Source organism: Ovis aries, chromosome 1, assembly GCF_016772045.2.
Source record: "Ovis aries strain OAR_USU_Benz2616 breed Rambouillet chromosome 1, ARS-UI_Ramb_v3.0, whole genome shotgun sequence".
Lineage (NCBI taxonomy): Eukaryota > Metazoa > Chordata > Mammalia > Artiodactyla > Bovidae > Ovis > Ovis aries.
Genome location: NC_056054.1, coordinates 173,246,502 through 173,273,206, shown reverse-complemented (window position 1 = coordinate 173,273,206; position 26,705 = coordinate 173,246,502). Strand labels below are relative to the sequence as shown.

The 26,705-nt window shown below is 38.2% G+C and overlaps 1 protein-coding gene and 1 pseudogene across 25 annotated transcripts in view; both read right to left on the bottom strand.

Moving 5' to 3' along the window:
* The window catches only part of BBX (BBX high mobility group box domain containing), a 291,573-nt gene that overhangs the window by 215,328 nt on the left and 49,540 nt on the right, over positions 1–26,705 (bottom strand). For 4 of the 25 annotated variants that reach the window (XM_012189597.5, XM_042230795.2, XM_060417209.1 and 1 more), the window contains exon 2: positions 19,913–26,705. This exon is cut by the window's right edge and continues 46,237 nt beyond it. The exons of the other annotated variants lie outside the window; for them this stretch is intronic. The gene's annotated coding sequence lies outside the window, so the exon portion shown is untranslated. The remainder of the gene's footprint in view (positions 1–19,912) is intronic. 25 annotated transcript variants of the gene reach the window in all.
* Positions 1–26,705, bottom strand: part of LOC132659967 (large ribosomal subunit protein uL16-like) — a 147,785-nt pseudogene that overhangs the window by 71,540 nt on the left and 49,540 nt on the right.

The following is a 26,705-nucleotide window of genomic DNA, read 5'->3' as shown; positions in this document are numbered from 1 at the left end:
CCTTTCTTTGGGACTGGAATGAAAACTGATCTTTTCCAGTCCTGTGGCCATTGTTGAGTTTTCCAAATTTGCTGGCATATTGAGTGCAGCACTTTCACAGCATCATCTTTCAGGATTTGAAATAGCTCAACTGGAATTTCTATCACCTCCACTAGCTTTGTTTGTAGTGATGCTTCCTAAGGCCCACTTTGACTTCATATTCCAGGTTGTCTGGCTCTAGAAGAGTGATCACACCATCGTGATTATCTGGGTCATGAACATCTTTTTTGTACAGTTCTTCTGTGTGTTCTTGCCACCTCTTCTTAATATTTTCTGCTTGTTAAGTCCATACCATTTCTGTCCTTTATTGAGCCCATCTTTGCATGAAATGTTCCTTTGGTATCTCTTATTTTCTTGAAGAGATCTCTAGTCTTTCCCATTCTATTGTTTTCCTCTATTTTTTGTACTGATCACTGAAGAAGGCTTTCTTATCTCTCCTTGCTATTCTTTGGAACTCTGCATTCAAATGGGTATATCTTCCCTTTCCTCCTTTGCTTAATGCTTCTCTTTTCACAGCTATCTGCAAGGCCTCCTCAGACGGCCATTTTGCTTTTTTGCATTTCTTTTTCTTGGTTCAACAGTCAAAAAACTAAGATCATGGCATCCGGTGCCATCACTTCATGGTAAATAGATGGGGGAAAAGTGGAAACAGTGGCTGACTTTATTTTGGGGGGCTCCAAAAATCACTGCATATTGTGACTGCAGTCATGAAATTAAAGGACGCTTAGTATCTGGAAGGAAAGTTATGACCAACCTAGATAGCATATTAAAAAGCAGAGACATTACTTTACCAACAAAGTTCCATCTCATCAAGGCTATGGTTTTTCCAGTAGCCAGATAGGGATGTGAGAGTTGGACTATACAGAAAACTGAGCACCAAATAATTGATGCTTTTGAACTGTGGTATTGGAGAAGACTCTTGAGAGTCCCTTGGACTGCAAGGAGATCCAACCAGTCCATCCTAAAGGAGATCAGTCCTGAGTGTTCACTGGAAGGACTGATGCTAAAGCTGAAACTCCAATACTTTGCTCACCTGATGTGAAGAGCTGACTCATTTGAAAAGACCCTGACGCTGGGAAAAATTGAGGACAGGAAGAGAAGGGGATGACAGAGGATGAGATGGTTGAATGGCATCACCAACTCAATGGACATGGGTTTGGGTGGACTCCGGGAGTTGGTGATGGACAGGGAGGCCTGGCGTGCTATGAAATCCACGGGGTTGCGAAGAGTTGGGCACGACTGAGAGACTGAAGTGACCTGATCCAGCGGGTGTGGGGTTGGGGGAATGTGTTCAATTTAATCAGCTCTTGGTGGTGACCTAAAACAGGCACAATGAAAACCATTTACCTCTGAAAGTATCAGAGCCGAACAAAATGTTGCTTTCAACTACTAACTACAGTCCTATTCCTGTGGCAAATCATGCTTTCATGCTCATGCCATATTATTTCTGAGTTCCTCTGGATAACCATTTTGGGCTTTTCATCTACATTATTTTCTCTATACCAACCGTCTAAATCTAAAAACTGCTTTTTTTCACTCAAAGGGATTGCTGGACATCTCAGTTTACCTAACTGCCTCAAGCAGAGGCAGGCTGCAATGAATGTGTTTCCTGCATGTGCCACTGTTAGAATACTGTGTGCCGATGACTCTCAAGTGTGACGGACCTCATTACCCTGTGAGATTCCACAAAAGAAATCCCATGTTTTGCTCATCCTTACAGCCCAAGCATCTGGTAGTACATTGTGTTGCACTCCATAAATGTCGAAAGATCAGCTGAAAGTTTTCCAACAAGTTTTTTGGTCTCCTTCTTCAAGGTTTTCTTTGCCACTAAACTTACTCTAAAAACCTATCTTTTTAGAGAATGATAATCGTGCATCACCAAAAGTGACTCAGATTTAGTGGAGTAGCAATTACTTCCCTGACAACTGGCTGGAGAAATAAAAAGGAAACACCCCTGGGTTGATGCTTCAGTAACCACTTTCCTGAATATGACCAATATTCAGTTTTTAAGACAAAAGATATGCATGCCTTAGGGTCATGGTCACTTAAAATTTATTGAGGAGCTCAAGGGGCTTTGTTTATCTCATAATATCCAGTTAAGTGCCTAGCACAAGGTCAGTGTCAGATGAAAATATTGGTTGATTAATTGATAACAACTATTAAAACTGCCACAGGCCAAATGCCTTGAACTACCAAAAGGGTGTTAAAAGATTTAGCAAAATACCAGTTAGTCTCTAACTGCAAATAATGAGCTTTTAAGAAATGTGAAACTATGCTTAAACATAGTCATATAATAAAATATTCCCCCAAATATCATTCTTCTAGTTTTTCCATATAGAGGCCTTTGAAAAGTACAATGCTGAGAGAACTTTCTAAATTAATCTGAAAAAAACACAAACACTCTCATAAACCATATGGTACAAATTAACAGAAATTGTTAGTCCTTTAAGGTCCTTGCATAGGAAGGAACTCAGGATCAATGATCAAATAATACTCCTGCAATTCCCTAATTCGGATTATTATTTTTATAAATCTACACGTATCTATTTGGAGAAGTTACTTGGGGGAGGGAGGCCTCCTGAAAATTCCATATGCCCCTCTTGTCAATAAAACCTGAGATTGTGCCTACTGGTAAATACAGCAAAATAAATAAACTTTAAAGTAAAACTTTAGGTTGTATGCAAAAATCTATCTTTAAATGTTTCAAACTGCCCTTAAGGTTTCCTAGGATTATTATACTTCAAGAAACAATAAAACTGAACATTCTATTCAACACTAAGGCAGCTATTACACTAAAAATCATTTTAAGATATTTTAAAATATCAGTACTCTCTCAGAAAACGCCTGGTGATCTTAACAGTTTTTTTTTTTTTAATGCAAAACACTAAGGAAAAAAAAAAGTAAAGTAAGTAGATTACATTTTGCAGGTCCATGGGTTTGTAAGTACTCCCAAATATCAAAGTCATACTGAGCTGAGTATTAACTTTGTCATGGAGTTAATCTCTTTAATATAAAGTCACAGTCATAGCTACCATATAATCAAAATTAAAATACATATACAATGCCAAAAAAATTTGAAAAAACATTTTTCTGTACCATAATGATTATTAAGGCCAAAGATTCTTCTCACCACATACATTCAAATATTCTCCTTTTATCTACTTGAAATCTTATTAACAATATTTCAATTACCTATAGTAAAGTACTCTGGCCTCAAGGAAATATTCGATTAGTATTAACACCCTTTAAAGTAAATAGAATGTTATTACGTATGGGATTTGTGTCCTCCTTTTAACTGTGAACCATTACTAACAGGTAAAACATTGACTGATTTTTAGTTCCTTATAAAATAAGTAAATCATATTTTGTAGAAATCAGTTCAGTTCAGTCGCCCAGTCATGCCAACTCTTTGTGACCAAATGGACTGCAGCATGACAGGCCTTCCTGTCCATCACTAACTCCCGGTGTTTTTGCAAATTCAAGTCAATTGAGTCGGTAATGTCAAACAACCATCTCATCCTCTGTCATCCCCTTCTCCTCCTGCCTCCAATCTTTCCCAGCATCAGGGTCTTTTCAAATGAGTTAGCTCTTCGCATCAGGTGGCCAAAGTATTAGAGTTTCAGCTTCAACATCAGTCCTTCCAATGAACACTCAGAACTGACCTCCTTTAGGATGGACTGGTTGGATCTTCCTGCAGTCCAAGGGACTCTCAAGAGTCTTCTCCAACACCACAGTCCAGAAGCATCAATTCTTTGGCACTCAGCTTGCTTTATAGTCCAACTGTCACATCCATACATGACTACTGGGAAAACCATAGCCTTGACTAGATGGAATTTTGTTGGCAAAGTAGTGTCTCTGCTTTTTAATATGCTGTCTAGGTTGGTCATAACTTTCCTTCCAAGGAGTAAGCGTCTTAATTTCATGGCTGCACTCACCATCTGCAGTGATTTGGGAGCCCAGAAAAATAAAGTCAGCCACTGTTTCCCCATACATTTGCCATGAAGTGATGGGACTGGATGCCATGATCTTCGTTTTCTGATTGTTGAGCTTTAAGCCAACTTTTTCACTCTCCACTTTCACTTTCATCAAGAGGCTTTTTAGTTCCTCTTCACTTTCTGCCATAAGGGTGGTGTCATCTGCATATCTGAGGTTATTGATATTTCTCCCAGCAATCTTGATTCCAGCTTGCGCTTCCTCCAGTCCAGTGTTTCTCATGATGTACTCTGCATAGAAGTTAAATATGCAGGGCGATAATATACAGCCTTGACGTACTCCTTTTCCTATTTGGAACCAGTCTGTTGTTCCATGTCCGGTTCTAACTGTTGCTTCCTGACCTGCATACAGATTTCTCAAGAGGCAGGTCAGGTGGTCTGGTATTCCCATCTCTTTCAGAATTTTCCAGTTTATTGTGATCCACACAGTCTAAGGCTTTGGCATAGTCAATAAGGCAGAAATAGATGTTTTTCTGGAACTCTCTTGCTTTTTTGATGATCCAGTGGATGCTGGCAATTTGATCTCTGATTCCTTTGACTTTTCTAAAACGAGCTTGAACATCTGGAAGTTCATGGTTCACGTATTGCTGAAGCCTGGCTTGGAGGATTTTGAGCATTACTTTACTAGCCTGTGAGATAACTGCAATTGTTATATTAAAAAGCAGAGACATTACTTTGCCCACAAAGGTCTGTCTAGTCAAGACTATGGTTTTTCCAGTGGTCATGTATGGATGTGAGAGTTGGACTGTGAAGAAAGCTGAGCGCCAAAGAACTGATGCTTTTGAACTATGGTGTCGGAGAAGGCTCTTGAGAGTCCCTTGGACTGCAAGGAGATCCAACCAATCCATTCTGAAGGAGATCAGTCCTGGGTGTTCTTTGGAATGAAGCTGAATAAAGCTGAAACTCCAGTACTTTGGCCACCTCATGCGAAGACTTGACTCATTGGAAAAGACTCATGCTGGGAGGGATTGGGGACAGGAGGAAAAGGAGATGACAGAGGATGAGCTGGCTGGATGGCATCACGGACTCAATGGACGTGAGTTTGAGTGAACTCTGGGAGTTGGTGATGGACAGGGAGGTCTGGTGTGCTGCAATTCACGGGGTCGCAAAGAGTTGGACACGACTGAGCGACTGAACTGAACTGAACTGAACTTGAGCATTCTTTGGGATTGGAATGAAAACTGACCTTTTCCAGTCCTGTGTCCACTGCTGAGTCTTCCAGATTTGCTGGCATATTGAGTGCAGCACTTTCACAGCATCATCTTTTAACTGTGCGGTGCTGGAGTGGTGAGTGGCCGAGAGGAGATACCCCACATCCAACGTCAGGAGCAGTGGCCGTGAGGAGATACCCCACATCCAAGGTAAGAGAAACCCCAGAAAGATGGTAGGCACTGAGAGAGGGCAGAGAGCAGACAGACTGAAACCACAATCACAGACAACTAGCCAATCTGATCACGTGGACCACAGCCTTGTCTAACTCAATGAAACTAAGCCATGCCAAGTTTCTTGTGGGGCCACCCAAGACAGACAGGTCATGGTGGAGGTCTGACAAAATGTGATCCACTGGAGAAGGGAATGGCAAACCAGTTCAGTATTCTTGCCTTGAGAATCCCATGAACAGTATGAAAAAGCAAAAAGATAGGACACTGAAAGATGAACTCCCCGGGTTGGTAGGTGCCCAGTATGCTACTGGAAAGCAGCGGAGAAATAACTCCAGAAGGATTGAAGAGATGGAGCCAAAGCAAAAACAATACCCAGCTGTGGATGTAACTGGTGATGGAAGCAAGGTCCGATGCTATAAAGAGCAATATTGCATAGGAACCTGGAGTGTCAGGTCCATTAATCAAGGCAAATTGGAAGTGGCCAAACAGGAGATGGCAACAGTGAACATCGACATTTTAGTAATCAGCGAACTAAAATGGAGTGGAATGGGTGAATTTAACTCAGATGATCATTATATCTACTACTGTGGCAGGAATCCCTTAGAAGAAATGGAGTAGCCATCATGGTCAACATAAGATTCCGAAATGCAGGACTTGGATGTGATCTCAAAAACGACAGAATGATCTCTGTCTGTTTCCAAGGCAAACTATTCAATATCACCGTAATCCAAGTCTATGCCCTGACCAGTAACGCTGAAGAAGCTGAAGTTGAATGGTTCTATTTTGTAGAAACATATCCTCTCAAATCAGATTACATATATCATTTACTTTCATGTTCTTCTTAGTCTGATTAGTTTCCCAGAGAAAAGGTATATTTCTGTTATCCTGGACTATCTCTCTAGCTTCTAAAGGTTCTGAGATCTAAAAGTCAAAATTTGTCAAAGATTTAGCAGGTCCCTTCGAATTACACAGACACCTAAGATCGGTCTATAATATACAAAATTCTACTGATGGAAATTTAACATGCATATTTTACAATATATTTCTACTTAAGAGAAAAACCACTGAGGTAAACATTATTTAAAGGCACTAAACTCCATAGAGGCCAAGCATCTTGTCTGCTAAACAAGCTTAAGCAGGAAAGATTTGAACTGGGTTTTCTTTCTTGAAATCAGGTGCTTTTAGCATATAGTGGAAAGTTTGCAAATACATTTGTTCATCAATGCAGAATAAAATTTGGAGGAGCAGGGAATTCCAAATGCTTCTCAAATGCCTCCTGCTCCCCCTATTCACCGTTTAAGCTGCTGTTTCTGCTTCGTAAACCAAGTTTTTCTAATAAGCCTCTTTTATTGGACTTGCATTACCACCCTGATTTTGATCTCTTTCATTCTTTTTATAACTTTTTTCACTGTCCTATGAAAAATGAGGGATGTTATCTAAGTTTGGTGCTTTTTTCCTTTTCTTTTTAGATAGGCATTCTAGTTTTTAAAAAGGCTTCTTTTAGAACTTACAAGCACCAAGGAGAAGGGAAATACACCTTAAAAGCTAATGATGTGATTCTATACTCAATCTATGATTCTCTCCTATGACTATGGGGAAAAAAAAAATCCATCCGGAATGGCATTAACCTTTAGGAAACTGGCAGATTCCCAACAGTGGATAATGCCTGGAAGCTGAAGGTATTGAGGGTTGTGTTGAGGAGGCAAGGTCATAAAAGGTCAGTAACTAAGTTTCAGGCAATACTGGGGCATGCAAAGCTGTCGACCACACACAACCTGTGCTGTTATTGATGAATGAGATTCCTGAGCTCGCACTCTGAAATAGCTTAATTCTTACTATCTGTCCCATACCCCAGGTGCTGGTCATAAGCCCACTGGCTTGGCTTTTGCTAATAGACTAAGTAATAGATAAGTAAGCTCTCAGATAGGAAAGAAAGCCGGACATGTTCCCTGCAAGAGGGATTCATCAGTGTAGATAAGAAGTGGTCTGGATGAAGATTAAACTCTAAAATGATTTAAAGAAATATGTGGGGAACTGGTAAAATAAGAGAGATGAAGATTGAGAAAACGGAAATAAAACAGATGCACGTACATGAACATACATAAATAACTTCCCGTTTAACTGTAATATAGAACCTATATCTTATTATTCAATTTATAAAATTTTCAAGTTTAAAGCTGATACAATCTTTCCAGTCCCATGGAATGGCTATTTATGAAAATATTTTTAGAGGTGTTTACAAAGACGCACTTTAAGGAAATACTTCCTATTTGAAGTATTTGTACATCATATATTCCTGGGGTGGTGGGGAGGAAGGATTAAGACCTGTAGAAAAGATGAAGGGACCAGATTACACCCTGAAATGCTGGAAAGCATTAAAGGAACAAATCAAAATTCACAAAGCACAATGTAAAATTTCTAGGCAACCGCGAAAATCACACTTTTGAACAAATTTTGCTCTGCTAGATCTTGCCCTTTCTCTCAATACATCTGTATACCTTTCGTGTGTGTGTGATTAAAAGAGCCAAAATTCTCAAAAGAGGCATATTTCTGCACTTGAACAACAGTCAGCTTAACTATCTTCTTTGATAACCTTCCAGAGAAAATGAAGAGCACAATTTCACTCCCGAAACTTTAAAAAAGAACTGCTATGTGGCACAGCTCGAAAACCAAACCTCTTAGGCTTTCATGCTTCCTCTGGTGGAACTTCCTGAAACAGTGCCAAGAATCGTTTGATCACTTAAACCAGAGCTGATGAGTTAGAAGCAGCTGGAGTATATGAATCAGTGGTCATTTCTCTGTTATTTTTTTTAACAGATCACTACCTAGAGAACCAAGTAACTTGATCAAAAAGGCATTCTGAAAATAAAATTAGGAGGCAGAAAACCCAGAGTTCTGAATTAGGATTAAACTGTTTTAACTTCAATTGTTTCTCTAGCTTCTTCTAATAGCTTTGTTTTCTCAGTCCCCTTATGAGATTTTGGAGAGTAAGGAACCCAGCACACTTTTTATCTATCTCCCTAAGAACATAACAAGAGAATGGTCAAATAGCAGTTGTTTGAAATGTATTTATTCATTGAGCGTAATTATAAGCTCAAATAATAAAATATTATAAATAAAATAAATAAAATATTTCCTTCTTATTCTCCCACTATAATCAGGTTTGCACTAGAAATTATAGAAAGAGCATAAAATGATTTCTAGAACATTAAATGCAATGCATCAAAAAGGCTAAAGAGAAGTTTCATGGGGCAGAGTAAATGGCAGAAGTGGAAATAAGTATGTGTAACGCATTAGTCCTAACTCTGATGTCACACACATTCTTTGTAAACATCATTTATTTTTACCTAATTTAATTTCTCACATTCATTAGTGTTCACTAGTAGACTATATATGATTTAAACTTAAATAAATATTTCCTATAACCACATCACTCAGTGTTGATTTTTGATCCCAGACGTTTTTCTTTATAATCCCAAAGCCCGTCATATGAACGAGGACTCTGCCTTCACACCATGCTATATGTTCAATTTTTACCCTTTACATTTCAATCAGAGACTAAGACACGGGAAAGGCAAGTGTTGAGAGGAAAAGAAAGTGGGTATGGAGAAAAAAGAACAAAAGATAAACAACCAAATCATTCAGGAATTTCTTAGCCATGGTAAGGAGTGTGTATTTATTCTAAGTATGATAAGAATTCCGTGTAGGAGTAATAAGAGATCTGCATTTTGGAACTTCTGCTTCACTGACTACGATAAAGCCTCAGACTTATGTGGATCAGAGCAAACTATGGAAAATTCTGAGAGATGAGAATACCAGACCACCTTACCTGCCTCCTGAGAAACTTGTACGCAGGACAGAAGCAACAGTTAGAAAACTGGACATGGAACAACTGACTGGTTCAAAATTGGGAAAGGAATACAACAAGGCTATGTATTGTCACCCTGCTTATTTAACTTATACGCAAACTGCATTATGTGAAATGCAGCGCTAACTGAGTCACAAGCTGGAATCAAGACTGCTGGGAGAAATAACAACCTCAGATATAAGCAGATGATATCACTCTAATGGCAGAAAGTGAAGAGGAACTGAAGAGAATCTTGATGAGGGTGAAAGACTGAAAAGGCTGGCTTAAAACTGAATATTCAAAAAAAACAAAGATCATGACATCTGGTCCCATCACATCATGACAAGAAGAGAGGGAAAAAACGTGGATAGAGTGACAGATTTTATTTTCTTGGGCTCCAAAATCACTGCAGACAGTGATTGCAGCCATAAAATTAAAAGACACTTGCTCCTTGGAAAAGCTATGACAAACCTAGACAGTGTATTAAAAAGCAAAGACATCACTTTGCTGACAAAGGTTGATATAGTCAAAACTATGGTTTTTCCAGTAGTCATGGGTGGATGTGAGAGTTGGACCATAAAAAAGGCAAAAAGTCAAAGAACTGATGCTTTCAAATTGTAGTGCTGGAGAAGATTCTTGAGAGTCCCTTGAACAGCAAGGAGATCAAACCAGTCAATCCTAAAGGAAATCAACCCTGAGTATTTATTTAAAGGACTGATGCTGAAGCTGATGCTCTAATACTTTGGCCACCTGATGCAAACAGCCAATTCACTGGAAAAGTCCCTGATGGTGGGAAAGACAGAAAGCAACAGGAGAAGGGGGGTGGCAGAGGATGAGATGGTTAGATAGTATCACTGACTTAATAGACACGGATCTGAGCAAACTCCAGGAGATAGTGAAGGACAGACGAGCCTGCATTCTGCAGTCCATGGGGTCACAGAGTCAGACACTACTTAGCGACTGAACAGCATCAACTATGGCAGCAAAGGAGTGAGGAGTGGACAGAAAAGAGGCAAAGCTAAAGGCAGGGATGTGTGTTAAGAGACTGGTTAAATTATGCAGGCAGGTACTGTGGTGGTCTGAATTAGGATGGGGCTAGTAAAGAGAGGAGCCGTGGATTGATTTCAGAGATGCAACGGGAAGTGAAATCAACTAGACTTGATATCAGGGTAGCAGATGGGAAGACAGGGAAAGGGGGGGTTTTACCATAAATCCTTCCTGAGGAGTATATTTTTTTTATGACAAGTTTTAATAATTATAGACAAACGCATTTCTTTACACAGGTTGCACTTACACATGTATTGCTAAACAGTACAGTTTAAATTAGCCAGCTTCTGAATTTTACATAAGTGGAATATCCTTCTATGGCTTGCTCCCTTCTCTCAGGATCTTACGTCTGATATTCATCTGGGTGCTTGTGTTTAACTCAAGATTATACGGTTGTATGTCAAGTGAGTATACCAAGATTAATTATCTTTTTTACTCACTTATATTTCAGGAAAAATAACGTTACGAATTCCCTCATGTTATTAAAAATATAAGTGAATACAATCTTCTTAATGGCTGAAATTTTTTTATTTTTGGGAATCGGAAAACTAAGGAACAGAGGAGTTCAGCAACCTGAACAGCTACCTGGCTTCTCTTTTAGACGAAAGGGCTAGTCAATCCAGGCTAGCTTCTTTACTGATGATCTTCCTGTTCTCTGCCTTTCCATTCCCATCTCCTTGCTCCAGGTCCTTTTTCTTATTCTGTGACCATGTTGTTCCTTCTGTCAGTTGCTTCCTCCTTTTACACCTCCTCAAAGCCTGACCACCTTTTAATATCTGGCTCATGTCTCCTCCCCTCCATACAGTCTTACTGGACAAATTACTGGACTAAAACATTCATTCATTCATTCAATTTATTCAATAATTACTTAACACCTAGGGTGCATCAGGTACTGCCTTGAGCACTGGGATAGAAAGGGGAATGAAATAGACAAGGCTTCTACTCTCAGAGGAAGAACAGAAGATAAACAAGTTAAAAAACGAAAAGCTAATTTGTCAGTGATAATACATTATGAAAACAAGGCAATTTCTGTACTATTTCTGCTTGGCTTTCTGCCAACTTGCTATAACATTATGAGTTACTGAAGGAATGGACTCCATCTTTCGCCTAAAGCCTGGCATACAATAGGTACTTGAGTGATCAGTGACTTAACACGTGCAAATGAAGAGCACGGATGACTAGATGGAATGATAGATGAATGGACAGAGAGATGAACCAGCAACTGCCTCAAACTGTGACCAAACCACTTAGTCTCTAAGTTTTGCTTCCCCCAACCAGACTGAGAGACAAGAGTCTAGGGTCTGCAAATCTGTACTTGTCTGGCCTGCCCAGTGAAGGTGAAAAGGAATCAACACAGGGCAGGCACCACCAGTTAAGGCTTGATCCCTACTATTTCTATCCTCTTATCCAGTGCCTATTTCCCACAGTCATGCTCCCTCCTTGACTCAAGCAAGCAACTGTCCCCATGCAGGCTTTAATAAATAACAGTAGATTAAAGACTGAAAACTCTATAAGATAATCTTAACCAATTCTTTAGGAATTGTGAAAATAGAAATTTCTAGCTTAGATTATCTAGAACTGCAAGAAGTTCCGTCTATCACTCCAATATGGGATTAAATCCTCAAAAGCTTACCAAAACTAATTTCACTCCTCTTTTTAAAAAACACTTACTTATTTTGCTGCCCTGGCTCTTAATTGTGGCCCAAGAGCTCTTTTTTTAGCTGTGGCATGCAAACTCCTCAGTTGTGGCATGTGGAAATTTAGTTTCCCAACATAGGAAATCAAGCCAAAGCCCCCTGCAATGGGGGCACAGAATTTTAGCACGGAAGTCCCTCTTTTCTCTTAAAAATGTTAAGTTTTCAAAATATTCTGAAGTGGTGGAATATATTTTTAAATTAAAGCAAGATAAAATGGCAAAGCCCTCAATAGTGTGGAATCACTTGCTTATTACATCACTGGACACAGTAAGCACAGATCACAATCAAGGATATTGTTTCTCAAACTTACTTAGCCTTGACCAAAAAAACAAATAAACCTACAGACAAGTCTGTGGACCTCTGTTTAAAGAACATGGTCTTAACGGTTCAACATTCACTTTAGGTGAACATTTTTGTCAAACATTGTGACAAAAGAGAAAAATCCAACAGTAAAGCTCAGTTATAAATAAGTTATCTAATCAGGGCACCCGAAATGTATTATTTCTTTAGTATTTATCAGCTAAATGAAACATTAAAAATTATTTTTCCCCATTAAGAAATAGCTAACCTCTAACGATATGTCCATTACTTGACTTAAGTTTAAGAAATCCAGATCTAAAAAAAAACACAAGGGTATCTCTTCAAAAATGAATTCAAGTTTATTTATGGTATGGGCGTATACAAGCACAACAAACTGAATACTTTAATTGAAGTTCATTTCTGATTAATATTCAAATGCTAGTGATTTTTAAAACATTAAAATTTTATATTCCTCTGCCCATGAGCCACAGTTCTCTGATGAACAGAGTTAATATACATAAACTCTTTAAAACAGAAGTTTGCTTAGATATTTCAGATAACCACGTGAATAAATTATCTTGTCCAAATAATTATCCTCTATTTATTTGATATTAACTTCCGATTTTACATTGGGGTTTCTTAAAATGAGAACATTTAATTAAAGCTATATGAAAGACCGTCTGAAAATATATCTGAAAGTTGATTTTTATTGTGAATTAATAACAATGTCCAAAAATTATAAATAAAGTGTAACCCTAACCAACAAGAGTTAATGCAGACTGAAATCTGAAGATTCTGGAACCTCTTAATTTAGGGGTTACTGACCTCTTTAGTGACATAAACATAACCATAAATATCTTTTTTCTTGCATCTCCCTATTATATTTTACTAACAATTAAAATAGACCTACTTTTTAGTTATCCAGAGAGGCTTAAATATATAAAACACAGGTTTTCTATTCAGGAACTATTTCTTTTATTATTTCAAGTGCCTCATGCCAATTTAGCTTCACTAAAAATTATAAACCTCGATAAAATATTATCCAAACGAATTAAAGAACTATAAAAAATAAATAGGATTGTATTTTTGTGGTAGTGAGTTAGCTAAAAGCCACCCAGTTGAAAAAGAAATGCTTCTTATAAACATCATAATTATGAAAAATTAAATAATATTTAAATTGTACTTGCTTTCATATATATACTATCTGTCTTTCAAGAAGCTATTTTTTCCTCCTTGGAAATAAAGCTATCTCCTTTTAGCATAAAGAACCAATCAGTTTCCAATTCCATCTCTAGGTATTAATACTCTCTTCCTCCTTGCCAAGTAACACTTATCAAAACACTTGTCAACAGCAACTATCACCTTTTTCTCCCTTCCTACTTGTCTTTCAATCCACTGCTATATGGCTATCGCCCTCTCCAATTGTCAAAACTGACTCTCCTTAAGATCAGCAATAGCCTGAACTTGCTAAATGCAGGAGTGGCTTACTCCACACCTTATTGTTTCCTCTAACTGAGGTACGGACTTGACATTCTCCTGGTTTCCTCAGCCTCTATACTGCTTCATGACATCCATTTGCCCCTCTCAGGTGCAAAACCTTCCCCTGCATTTCCGTCTCCCAAAAGCCTCACAATTCTTAGGATTTCAACTGAAACATCACTTCCTCAAAGAAGCCTGCTCTGCTTCTGCAGCTTTAGTCAGCTACCCAGCTATAATTTTCTTACTCATTCTTTTACTCTTAAACATTTATGACTACTTGAATTAAATTTTGTAAGTAATTATTTGATGTTAGTCGCCCTCACTGGAAGGTAAGGTAGGGGCTGTGATCCCTAGTGGCCAGCACCAGCTTTCTACACATGGACATTTAAAGGAAGGAATGGAGAAACAGATGGAAGAAGAAACAAGTTTCACCAATTAAGGTGATAACTATTAATTTTGATTCTAAATGGTAAACAAACAACAAAAAAGCACTGTTTCAATAATTTGATAAAAACTAACTGGAAAGTTAGTTGAAATTCAGACAAATAATATTAGAGATACCATGTATAATTTGAAGTACAATTTATCCTGAATATTAAAATGACTGGCAATAACTACCAACAATAATCCTATTTTTAAAAAAAGTTTCAGAAATCAAAACTAAACACTGTTTTGCAGAATCATTAATCCTCTCAGGCTCAGTAGAAACTGGGCTATAATGAAGAAAACCATACTAGAATATAAACATACTAGAATAAATATTTCTTAAACCTGAATTAACATTTAAAAATTACTCTCAATTACTCAGTGTATTCTTAAAAAGATAAAAGAAGTATTCAGTACTACAAATATCTCGATCCTGTGCTGTTGATAAGGGGTGAATCATTCCTGTCCTGTTTCTTCATTCATAAAAAGCAGGTGAATAGCTGATCTACAAGTTCCTTTCCAATCCTTCTAAAAGATGAGAGTTACACCAAGAAACCTAACACAGCAACATCATGGTTAATCTGAAAGTCTGCTTCAGAGTCTCTTTTAACTACTCCAAATACAAAAGATTAAAAGTCTTTAAAAAAAATTAAAACCCCTCTGAATAGCAAGATTTGTTTTTATTATTACCCAACAAGTCACATGTATTTAAGGCAGGCCTTTAAACTTCACAACACCTTGATTTTTATTTTGATCACTGTTGCAATATGCTTCATTATCTACCAGCGAACTATATAACAAGGCTACTAACAGACTTGAGAAGAGTCAGAAAGGGAATGAGATAAGAAAAATGGTACAGAAAAAAATATTAAAGCACAGATTATCCTCTAAAGATCAGCAATGTACATACATACAGTGCTTTTAGTGAAGCAAAGAGCAGAATACACCTTCATTAACTTATAGTATGTTCATTTCAAATATTTCAAATCCTAAAAGATGATGCTGTGAAAGTGCTGCACTCAATACGGCAGGAAATCTGGAAAACTCAGCAATGACCACAGGACTGGAAAAGCTCAGTTTTCATTCCAATCTCTAAGAAAGACAATGCCAAAGAATGCTCAAACTACCACACATTTGCACTCATCTCATACACTAGCAAAGTAATGCTCAAAATTCTCCAAGCCAGGCTTCAACAGTACATGAACCGTGAACTTCCAGATGCTCAAGTTGGATTTAGGAAAGGCAGAGAAATGAGCTATCAAATTGCCAACATCTGCTGGTTCATAGAAAAAGCAAGAGAGTGCCAGAAAAACAACTACTTCTGCATTATTGACTACACCAAAGCTTTTGACTTTGTTTGTTGGATCACAACAAACTGTGGAAAATTCTTCAAGAGATGGGAATACCAGACCATCTGACCTGCCCTCTGAGAAATCTGTATGCGGGTCAAGAAGCCACAGTTAGAACTAGACATGGAACAACAGACTGGTTCCAAATAGGAAAAGGAGTACGTCAAGGCTGTATATTGTCACCCTGCTTATTTAACTTATATGCAGAGTACATAATGAAAAATGTTGGGCTGGATGAAGTACAAGCTGGAATCAAGATTGCCGGGAGAAATACTGATAACCTCAGATATACAGATGACACCACCCTTATGGCAGAAAGCAAAGAACTAAAGAGCCTCTTGATGAAAGTGAAAGAGGAGAGTGAAAGCTGGCATAAAACTCACCATTCAGAAAACTAAGATCATGGCATCCCATCCCATCACTTCATGGCAAATAGATGGGGAAACAATGGAAACAGTGAGAAACTTTATTTTGGGGGGCTCCAAAATCACTGTATATGGTACTACAGCCATGAAGTTAAAAGACGCTTGCTCCTTGGAAGAAAAGTTATGACCAGCCTAGACAGTATTAAAAAGCAGAGACATTACTTTGCCAACAAAGGTCTGTCTACTCAAAGCTATGGTTGTTCTAGTAGTCATATATGGATGTGAGAGTTGGATCATAAAGCAAGCTGAGGGCTGAAGAACTGATGTTTTTGAACTGTGGTGTTAGAGAAGACTCTTGAGAGTCCGGTGGACTGCAAGGAGATCCAACCAGTCAATCCTAAAGGAAATCAGTCCTGAATATTCATTAGAATGACTGATGCTGAAGCTGAAACTTCAATACTTTGGTCACCTGATATAAAGAACTGACTCATTGGAAAAGACCCTGATGCTAGAAATGATTGAAGGCAGGAGGAGAAGGGGTTGATAGAGGATGAGATGGTTGGATGGCATCACTGACTCGATGGACATGAGTTTGAGTAAGCTTTGAGAGTTGGTGATGGATAGGAAAGCCTGGCGTGCTGAAGTCCGTGGGGTCACAAAAAGTCAGACACGACTGAGCGACTGAAGTGAACTGATATATATGTTCATATATATGCATATATTATACTAAAATGAACATTATAAAATAAGTATGTTTTATAAATGTGACTATAGATGTGGTTGGAGAAGGCGATGGCACCCCACTCCAGTCCTCTTGCCTGGAAAACCCCATAGACGGAGGAGCCTGGTGGGCTGCAGTCCATGGGGTCGCGAAGAGTCGGACACGACTGAGCGACTTCCCTTTCACTTTTCACTTTCATGCATTGGAGAAGGAAATGGCAACCCACTCCAGTGCTCTTGCCTGGAGAATCCCAGGGACGGGGGAGCCTGGTGGGCTGCTGTCTATGGGGTCGCACAGAGTCGGACATGACTAAAGCGACTTAGCAGCAGCAGCATAGATGTGGTAACACTGTATACAAATTAAAAGAAACTAAACTCTGTTTAAAATTATTTTAATGATAGTAATAATTGTAAACCATCATTCTTTTCTAAAAATATCGGACTACTGGTTAAGAGGGCATAGTACAGAATCTTTATCATCTCAGACATCAGGGAAGCCCCAATTAAGAACTTGAATTCATAAATTCTGTAACTTCGGCTCTGTGGCTGATCCACTGTATTCTTTACGTAAAACTCAAATTCAAGTTTTCTTATCTTAAATCCCTGTTTGCAAAGTAAAGGAAACAGCCAAATCAAGGATATTAGTTACCGAGGAAGCATACAATGTATAAAAACTAAACAACATCAGCCCATGACCACAGCAGAGAAGACTAATTAGCAAACCACTAATTATAATTTGGCCTATCATTCCATCCTCAACTCTACTTTTAAAAAATCTCTGCTTAATTCCACAGTTATTACCTGTCTAGTATGTACAAAGAACTATTAGGCCATACAAGATAAAAGAATGAAAAAAATATGGTCCCTTTACACTTGGTAGGAGCAGGACACAAATATAGGATCACAGAAGGGGAATTCCCAAATTTAGGAATCCGGCCTATACCCTCAAAAAAAGATTCAGCATAAATGGTGAAACAACTATTCTTTTCCTAAATGTGGGGGAAAGGTCCAAGTTTCTCTTTTATCCATCCAACACTTCAGAACATAAGTGTGATCATTCTCTAAATGTTCAATAAGTGAAAATATGATTAAAGGTATTTTAAGGCAAAACTAGCAGCTTCTATAAAAAAATTAGCTTCGTTTAAATTTGCTCCTTGTTAAATATAGATTGTTCTTTAAGCAAAATTCATTCAAGAATTCACTTACGAATAACAATTTAAAAGGTTAGGAACAGAGGAGGTATCAGGTAGACTTTAAGGTTTCCATATTCAAACATTTATTTGCATAATTACAGAAGACTAAAATCATGAAATTTAGCATCTCTTATTAAAAATACTGAGTGTTTAATATTTTATTGTTGTTGTTGTTTAGTTACTAAGTCCTGTTCGACTCTTTTTCGACCCCATGGACTGCAGCCAGCCAAAGTCCTCCGTCCATTCCAGGCAAGAATACTGGAGTGGGTTGCCATTTCCTTCTCCATTTTAATATTTTTAGACCATAGAATATTTTTTTTCCTGATGGCATATCTATATATCAGTCATATTCTTGGTAAATGCTTAACTATTCAATTAACAGTTAGAGAGACTGATGTCAAAAGATAATGTTCCTTTATTAATTGAATCCCACATGGAAATCTTACTTTTGATGCTTCAGTAAAATAAGAGAGATTGTTAATACACATTACCCTATGAACATGATGATATAAGATAACAATACTGAACATTCAAAGAAATAGCAAGGATGACAATGTTGGAGGAAACAGTGAAAATAATAAAGAAAAAATTAACAGGAAAAAACTTTTGGATTTAAGACTTATCTTCTGTCTAAAATGCTAGCACAACAGAAGCTATGTCTTTAAAAATCAGATAAACAGCTAACACAAATGCCTGGTAAGCCAAACTATTTTTTAAAAAGTATGATGTATAGCATCTACTTTTATTACATTAATCTTTCATAATTTCATCTATCTGAAATTAAACTCTTTAATATCAAGTGATTAAAATGAACTAGACCTAATTAAACACCTATATAATGCCGTAAGTAACTCAAACTTTACATAAAAGATTATTGGCTTTTTAAAATCTCCAGCATTGATTCACAATGAGCTTCTCCCATACAATCCAAAGTTACTTGGGGTTAAGAAAAATCCAGTTATAAATATATAATTATATTACATAATTAACAAAAATACCCCCCAGAACATGCCAAATCATGTTCTTAAAATGAGACTTTAAAAAAAAATTCTATAGAAAATGATAGTAAAACGATCATTTACTGTAAGCCCTTTCTGAATGTCCCCACAGGATTCTGAGAACACAAGCACAGAAAAGAGGGATACAGCTTGACTTACTTCTGACTAAAAGCCGCTGCGCAAGCTGGGCAAGAAGAAACTATAAACCATGAGGACCAAACTCCTTTAATTTCTTCTCTCTGGTCATAAAAGAGGCACCCTCAACACAGGTTAAGTGTCTATGTAAAAAGAAGCGTAAAGAAATCTGTTGGGGTGGGAGGGACTGCAAGGCATCCATCAACATTTGTTTGAAAAGACCTGCCAGGCTCTCAGGAGTTACACTTAAATAATGTGACCCTTCTAGACAGGACAATAAGGAGACAGATTAGCCCCTTCAAGGGGTGATTCATCCTCGGACACATGGTGAGAGGGGAGCCAATATAAAGCTTGGATCCTGCATGTTTGCTTAAGCATCTGGGCAGCTCTGTCTATGGCCCCGAAACTAAACTAGGGGGTAATAAGGCACCTAACAGTCCCTGGAGGTACTCGGGGAAGACTCCGGATTGCACTGAGGGGTAAAATGCCGGGCTCTTCCAGGCCGACCCCCGACCAACCGCATCTGCTCTCCTCTTGCCGGAGCGGAGGGCAATTGCCAGCGCCAAGATCTGCAGGGCGCTTGCCCCCTTCATCACACCTATCGTCTGCCTGAGAGTTTTGAATACAACTCTTAAATATTCAGTAGTCTAATGAAACAACGAAAAGCAGATTTTAAAAGGAAACTGGCCCGCCTCAGAGCTCTAGAGGGAACCCAATGTGAAAGTGAGAAAAGAATGCATTCTGCACAGGCAACTCTTTCCGCGTGTGTAACCCTCCCCGGGTTTCTCACGGGTTCCTACACCGACCGACGCGCACCCACACACTCTAGAAGGTCCTTCAGGGCCCAGAGAGTTTACCGCATCAGACTGGAGAGCTTTGTGGTTGGGGGGCCAGTATTTAAACCCCCCTTTTTAGTATCTCAAAACCCTAGAGATTAACCCACCCCATCAGGTAGCTTCCTCCAGCAGGCGCGTCTTCCACTCTTGCAAAGCCACTCCCCTCTCCTGCATTTCAGGGGCCAGGACGACGCCAGGAGCCGCGACCAGCCCGCACTCCCTGAGGCCCGAGGCCCGAGGCGCAGGAGGGGCTCTTGCCGGCTGCTCTGGAGGAGCCCCGAGGAGGAAGCACCTCCCCGCGAGCGAGGGTGCTGTGCTTCTCCCTCCTTCCTGCAGATGGAGGCAGGCGGGGAAAGAGCCGCTTTAAGGCCAAGAGCCTCTCTGCTCTCAACAGCCCACGGACGGGGCGATGAAGCCGCCCAACGTCCCTGTGCTCCGGGAGAAGGAGAAAGGAGGCGAACATGCAGGGGCCGGCCACTGTTTTCAAAATACTCTAAAATTCTAACCTGTACGTGATATTTTTGGTACACACAAAACCTGAAGAGAAATCGGTTTCCAGCAAGTTTACCCGTTGACAAATGAAGTTTAAACCCCACCCTCTTTTCCAGAATCAAGTCTGCGTCCCCACCGGCTAGAAAGCAGTGTGGTAAAATGTCCTCTCCTGAATGAATTTATATTCAAGTTGCTTTCCCTCTGGAGCTCCTCGCTGTTGCCTGGAAACAGGAAACCTTCCCACCTACAAGCTTCCTGACTCCTCTCCCCCTCCTCTCACAGTGCAGTGAATGTACCTGGCCATGCTTCTAGATACTGTTTATCTTAAAGAAGAGCCGAGTCCTTCAAATAGAGGCAATGACAGAAATTTTGCCATTCACTAGCCCAACAAATAAGTACTGAACACTTGAATTACTCAGACAGGAGAATCACAAAAGTCACTTCATTTAGCAGCATTTTAAAATGGTGACTATGAAATACAAATTTATTTAAAAGTCTTGTTCAATAAAAACAAAAGTTACCCAGAGCTTTTTTTTTTTTTACCTACCACTTTGTCTTAATGATGTTTCTTTGAAATTCTATGTTCCTGGGGTAAGGGACAACATCATCTCTTTTAACAGCCTCTATGCTTGACCGATCAGTCACCCTGGCACCCCCTAAACTTCAACACCCACATCATACCAGCGGCTAAGGCCTCAGGGAGTTTCCTTATCTGTTCTTCACTCATTTGATCTTTCCTTTCCACTCCTTTTGCTACCACTGAACTTTCACCAGGAATTCATTTCACTGAAGATTACTGCAGCAATAAGTGCTATTGCTATTACTATCAATTACTTAGAGAATACCATATGCCAAGAAAGCATTTATATGTTTTACCTCACTATTTCTCTCAAAAGTCAATGCAACATGTACTATTATTATCCCACTTTAAAGATGAGGAAGCTGAGATTTACCGAGTTTAAGTAACTTGTCTAGAGCCTCAAATTCCTCTCCTAGGAAGACAGAAGTAGGACGTCTTTATCTACCAATCCTTTCTCTGTTCCTACTAGTTTTCATTGGAAAATATTGTTTTGATAAATTTTAAAAACTTAAAATGTTCATTTACTTTTTTCCTAGGTGAAATCACATTATGCTTCACACACACCAACACACAATGCTTTACTTCCTACAGGTGTGAGAGAGATCCTTTTTAGTGTTTTAATTAACGGGATTTATGTCAACAAACTTTACATGCCTTTCAGAGTAAAATAATATCTTCTTATGATTTAATGTTCATAAAGAGCCTTGAAAAGTGAAAGTGAAAGTCCCTCAGTCATGTCCGACTCTTTGAGATCCCAAGGACTATAGAATCCATGAAATTCTCAATCCCAAGGACTATAGAATCCATGAAATTCTCCAGGCCAGAATACTGGAGTGGGTAGCCTTTCCCTTCGCCAGGGGATCTTCCCAACCCAGGGATCGAACCCAGATCTCTTGCACTGTGGGCAAATTCTTTACCAGCTGAGCCACAGGGGAAGCCCATAAAGAGCTTTAAGAGAATAAATAAGTCATAAGGTAAGCTTTGGTCGGTCCCTTGAAACAAAGACACAAGACCCTAATAATAAAACAAAATTCAGAGGGTAAAAAGAACTAGACGCATAAATAGGTAAGTAGGTACATCAAACCTCAGAATGTTGACCTGTAACTAAAGCAAAACCGAAAACTAGAAACTGCCTCTTAAGTTAGTGAATTAATGAGGCCAATAAAGTTGAAATTATAAACTGCTATTGAGAATTTCCAGATAACATACCCTTTGGTTTTTTTAAAAGAATCAGTTCAACAAATTATGGGTAGTGTTTGATTCATAACTTTGGGGCTTCCCTGAAGCTCAGATGGTAAAGAATCTGCCCGCAATGCAGGAGACCTGGGTTTGATCCCTGGGTCAGGAAGATCCCCTGGAGGAGGAAATGGCAACCCACTCCGATATTCTTGCCTGGAGAATCCCATGGACAGAGGAGCCTGGTGGGCTCCAGTTCACGGGGTCACAAAGAGTCAGACACAGCTGAGTGACTAACAGACTAACACTACTACCTGATTCTTAAATGTACTGAAGAAATCACGTAAGTATAAGCCAACGAAACCATAAAATAGCCGTTTAATTCTAAGCAAACGCCATAGGCAGGACTGGATTCCAAATGAAGCACTGATTTGCCAGCTACCTCAACTTTAGCACATCCCTCAAATTGTCTGAGCCTCAGTTTCCCCACATCTACAAAGATAACAATGGCAACCCTGAGTCTACTACAGGCTGTTCTGAAAATCAAATGAAAATATGAATGAGATCTAAAAATATAAAGTTAGTTTTTCTTAACTATACATCTATTAGCTTTCATCACATTTTAAACGGTCAAACGTACAATAGAAAAATTTGAAGTCAGAACTTCTCTAATTTCTGGCATACAAGATTCATTATTTTACATTTAGAAAACTTGCTTTTTCATTTATATTAACTTTGAAGATACTACGTTACTCAAGGGCTACATGCCTATTAAAATTATTTAAATTAGACAGAATTACCCAGTGAGATCAGTACAATGAATGACCAAGTACTGTGTCTGCAGTTATTAAAGATATGATTGTTACTTATGAAATTTTCATCCATGGAAATTGTATTTACCTAAAGATAAAACCAGAAAGTTAAGAGAAATGGGCAAATGATACAGTATTTCTATAAAAATGAGCATTATAACTAACACAAACCAGTACGGTATTTGTTCAGAATACAAATATCTATACCCATCAGATGGTCAGTGTAGGCAACACTGGTGGCAACTTTGCCAAAAACTGAAATATTTGTGAGTCAAGAGGTTTGGGGTGTTTCTTTAGTTCCTAAATGAAACCCTGTGTCACTCATTGCAAAATATAATTCCAAACATCTTATTCACCAGGAGAGTGATAAAATCAAGGAAACCCTGGAAAACCAAACTGTTCAGGAACACTGGCAACAGAATGAGAGAATGCCAAATAAATCCAAATTGATATTAAATATTTTTAAAATTTAGTATAGTGCATAACTGGGTATACAACTAAATAGTCTATGTCTTTATAAAGTGGTGGGGGAGGAAGAGGAAGGGCAGCTGAGGGTATTACTATTTTTTATTCAAGTTGTTTATTTAGACAACTAAAGAGGAGAGAAAATTCTTTACAAGAAACTTCTATCAAATTCACTGAGACAAAAATGTTTTTAGGCCTAGATTATACAGCTAATAGTCCTGGTTTTTCCACTAGAGTTTACAAGGATAGAAACTGTATGTCTAACTGCCAGCATCTCTGTGGATTTATGTAATTCTTTGGTTATAATACACTTTTCATTAATCCTTCTCTATTTTTAAGTCTGAGATAATTCTAACAGTGGTTAGATAGTTGGGATGTTAAAACCTATTTGGATATATGAACCACAGCAACTATTACAGCACTCCTCTAACCAGAAGTCCACTTGAGTTGGTTTACACTGCCCTCTACAGCCTTGAGTCATTCTTTCTGAAAAATAACTGTATTTTTGAAATACGGAAGGACACCAGAACAAGGGGCCAAGAGATATTCTTTTTTTTTTTTTTAATTTTTTATTAGGGTATAGTTGCTTTACACTGTTGTGAAGAGATATTCTTAAGCACTCAGTTTTCATCTCTGAATCACATTAACAATGATGACTTGAGAACTGAATTTTTAAACACTGTCACACATCTTTTTACCCATTTTTATTCATTAAGCTCCCAATGAGGAATTTTCTTTATTTCAACAAATAATTACTGCGGGCTTATTATTATGTGTGATATTGTGCTAAGTGTTAGAATAACCAAAATATTTATGGTGTGATCCTTTATTCTTCAGAATTTCCAACAAGCAGTTTTAACAGATGATTATTAAAGATACATATGTATTTGAAATCACATTTCTCGAAAGATCAATCTAAAGATCTATATCACAAAGAAGAGTGGAATAACCTATACTCAATTACAACTAAATATAATGTTATCTTGGGAGTAAAAGAATGGTGGGTTTGAATCTGGAGTCCTCTATTAGGATTATGTGATCATGGATAAGTTACTTAACCCTCCAGATCTCAATTTTCTCATTTATAAAACAGAGATGTTTGTAATTCCTACCACCAGTTTTTGGCAAGAATAAGTGATATATCCTTGAAACCATACTGCCTTATCATAATGAGTGTTCAATCAATGATAGCTATTAAGTTATTTTTATTACTCACATGTATTTTCCAAACCAAAAGTGGGGACAGGTAAGCTGAAAAAATGCTAGTGTATTTATGAAGAAAATGAGAGAGATTTTAAATTAGGAAATTTAAAATGCCCCAGAAAACCAAAACTGTGTATTTCCTCTTTAATCTACTGAAAAGTTAATAAAACTGTACTATGTTAAACCTATAGCTTCATTTTTAAAGCCTATATAATATTTTCATAAATATATTTATTTGTAGCTCAAGAAATTTTGAGTTTATACAAAGTTATCACATGAGTAATAAATCTTCAAGAAGAATGCTTCTTAATCTCCATCAGAAATAACATATTTGAGTCTTTTTTGTTGTTTCGATTTGATCTATGTACACTATTAAGTATGTCAAGGCTGTACGTTGTCACCCTGCTTATTTAACTTATATGCAGAGTACATCATGAGAAACACTGGGCTGGAGGAAGCAAACAAGCTGGAATCAAGATTGCCATGGAAATATTAATAACCTCAGATATGCAGATGACACCACCCTTATGGCAGAAAGTGAAGAAGAACTAAAGAGCCTCTTGATGAAAGTGCAAGAGTAGAGTGGAAAAAGTGAGCTTAAAGCTCAACATTCAGCAAACTAAGATCATGGCATCCAGTCCCATCACTTCATGACAGATAGATGGGGAAACAGTGGAAACAGTGGCTGACTTTATTTTTCTGGGCTCCAAAATCACTGCAGATGGTGATTGCAGCCATGAAATTAAAAGACACTCTTTGGAAGGAAAGTTATGACCAATCTAGATAGCATATTCAAAAGCAGAGACATTACTTTGTCAACAAAGGTCCATCTAGTCAAGGCTATGGTTTTTCCAGTGGTCATGTATGGATGTGAGAGATGACTATAAAGAAAGCTGAGCACCTTAGAATTGACACTTTTGAACTGTGGTGTTGAAGAAGACTCTTGAGAGTCTCTTGGACTGCGAGGAGATCCACCCAGTCCATTCTAAAGGAGATCAGTCCTGGATGTTCATTAGAAGGACTGATGTTGAAGCTTAAACTCCAATACTTTGGCCACCTGATGCCAAGAGGTAATTCATTTGAAAAGACCCTGATGCTGGGAAAGATCGAGGGCAAGAGAAGAAGGGAACAACAGAGCATGAGATGGTTGGATGGCATCATTGACTCAACGGACATGGGTTTGGGTGGATTCCAGGAGTTGGTTATGGACAGGGAGGCCTGGCATGCTGCGGTTCATGGGGTTGCAAGGAGTCGGACACGACTGAGCAACTGAACTGAATACTATTAAAGAAACAAAACTGTGAAACATTGAAAACAGCTGCAAATGTAGGCTAGTTATTGTGAATATGACCTTATTCCTATAATACGGATATAAGATTGAATAGAATCTTTTAATTGCTTTTATTTGGCCAATCTTTCAATAACTAAATTGGGATAATATTAAAAATTAGAATAAGAGTTGCATGGGCTTTCCCAGTGGCTCAGTGGTAAAGAATCTGCCTACAGTGCAGGAGATGTGGGTTCAATCCCTGGGTTGGAAGGATTCCCTGGAGGAGGAAATGGCAACCCACTCAAATATTCTTCCCTAGGAAATCCCATGGATAGAGCTTGGAGGGCTACAATCCATCCATAGGGTTACAAAGAGTCAAACACTACAGAGCGATGGAGCATACATATGAGTTGCATATTTACTCAAAATTTTAAAATAAACCAAAAAAACATGAATTGGTATGTTGAGAATAAATTAAAGGCACTGACTTCTTTTGAATTCAGAATTAACAGTGTGGCTCATTTAATAACATCACTTAAGGAATTTTTGTTGTTTTATATTCTATACAATGGGCCTCTTAATATAAATCATTATATTTCCCCCCAAATTTAGCTTTCCTAGTCATACTTCAGTAAATATAATCGTTTATCTCAATGGCTGATCATTTAAATGTTACTTTGAAAAATTGCTCTGTTTACACATTTGTTCATTTATTCATTCAGAGCTCAGTCATTTAAACACTGAAACGATTATACATATTGATGGTAATTTTAACTTTTTTTAAAAAAAGAATTTGTAAACATATTAATGATCAGAAGATTACAAAGAAAGGATGTTGAGACACTGAGAGTTTACTTGTCAACATATGAAAATCTCCAAGCCATTTCAGGCATGTTTGGCTT